The sequence below is a fragment of the Gavialis gangeticus genome, unplaced genomic scaffold (genome assembly GCF_001723915.1).
Source record: "Gavialis gangeticus isolate Ggan-Ray unplaced genomic scaffold, GavGan_comp1, whole genome shotgun sequence".
In the NCBI taxonomy this organism is placed as follows: domain Eukaryota; kingdom Metazoa; phylum Chordata; order Crocodylia; family Gavialidae; genus Gavialis; species Gavialis gangeticus.
The window spans coordinates 32,325,558-32,326,488 of NW_017729001.1; the positions used below are offsets into that span (position 1 = coordinate 32,325,558).

At 59.9% G+C, this 931-nt stretch overlaps 1 protein-coding gene across 2 annotated transcripts in view; it reads left to right on the top strand.

Moving 5' to 3' along the window:
* Window positions 1–682: 682 nt before the first annotated feature.
* Window positions 683–931, top strand: part of IFT81 (intraflagellar transport 81) — a 63,370-nt gene continuing 63,121 nt past the window's right edge. For both annotated transcript variants that reach the window (XM_019507315.1, XM_019507314.1), the window contains exon 1: window positions 683–777. The gene's annotated coding sequence lies outside the window, so the exon portion shown is untranslated. The remainder of the gene's footprint in view (window positions 778–931) is intronic.

Below are 931 nucleotides of genomic sequence, written 5' to 3' on the forward strand. Positions count from 1 at the left end.
AGATCAGATAAAGACTTGGAACAATATTGCCATCCGCGTTTCGTATCTGTCCAATTTTCAGTTTCAAAGAACAACGACAATCGTTTACTTAATTAGCAGAGAGCAAGCCAGCTCATCTGAAATGTTTTCACGCTGCAGATTGCCAGAAAATCTTAATTGGATGCACGCATCCATCTGCTTTGGGGCGATGCTGCAGCCCCAATGGTCCAGGAAAAATGTAAGGCGAGGATTGTTGTGAACGCAGTCTTTTAGGAGGCCAACTGCGTGGTTGGGAAGGACGTAGCCTTGCTTTCAAGTACCACAGTGCCCTTCCTTAGCGATCCTGCAAAGGAAGATGTGCTTCTGAACGGAGAGCAACACCATTTTATTGAGTAACTGGAGCCGACAGCGTATCCCTGCAGTTTTGCTAACCCTCACTAGGTATTTCCCCCGTCGGGCTGTGGCGCACACACAGCTCCAGCCTCTGCTTTGCTTTCTACCAGAGGGGCAAGTGCTGCAGGCAGGCCTGGAGCGAATGTGTGGGGGGAGCAGGCATGACCTACGCTCTCCCAGGACAAGCCCCACATGCCCGACCTGCCTGCCCCGCCCTCAGGCCCTTTTCCCGCCACCGCAGATACGCACTGCGCATGCGCCCCTCCTGCCACGCGGCGCCTTGCGACCAACGGGCGCCGCGCGACCGGAAATGACGGCACCACTCTGGTGTAGCAACCGTTACCAAGGGCCTGGTAACTAAGCGAAGCGGGCGTCGAGCGGGGGTGGCCTGTGGCTGGGGCTCAGGTAACGGCGCGGGGCCGGCCCGGCCGGGAGCCCCGCGCGGCGCCTTTGTGTGCGGGCGCGGGAGGAGGTCGGCAGCGCCGGGCGGGGCCAAGCAGGCCGCTGCGGGGGTGTCCCAGCCTGCCGGGCTGTGCTGGTTGCCCCCCCCCCCTTTCTG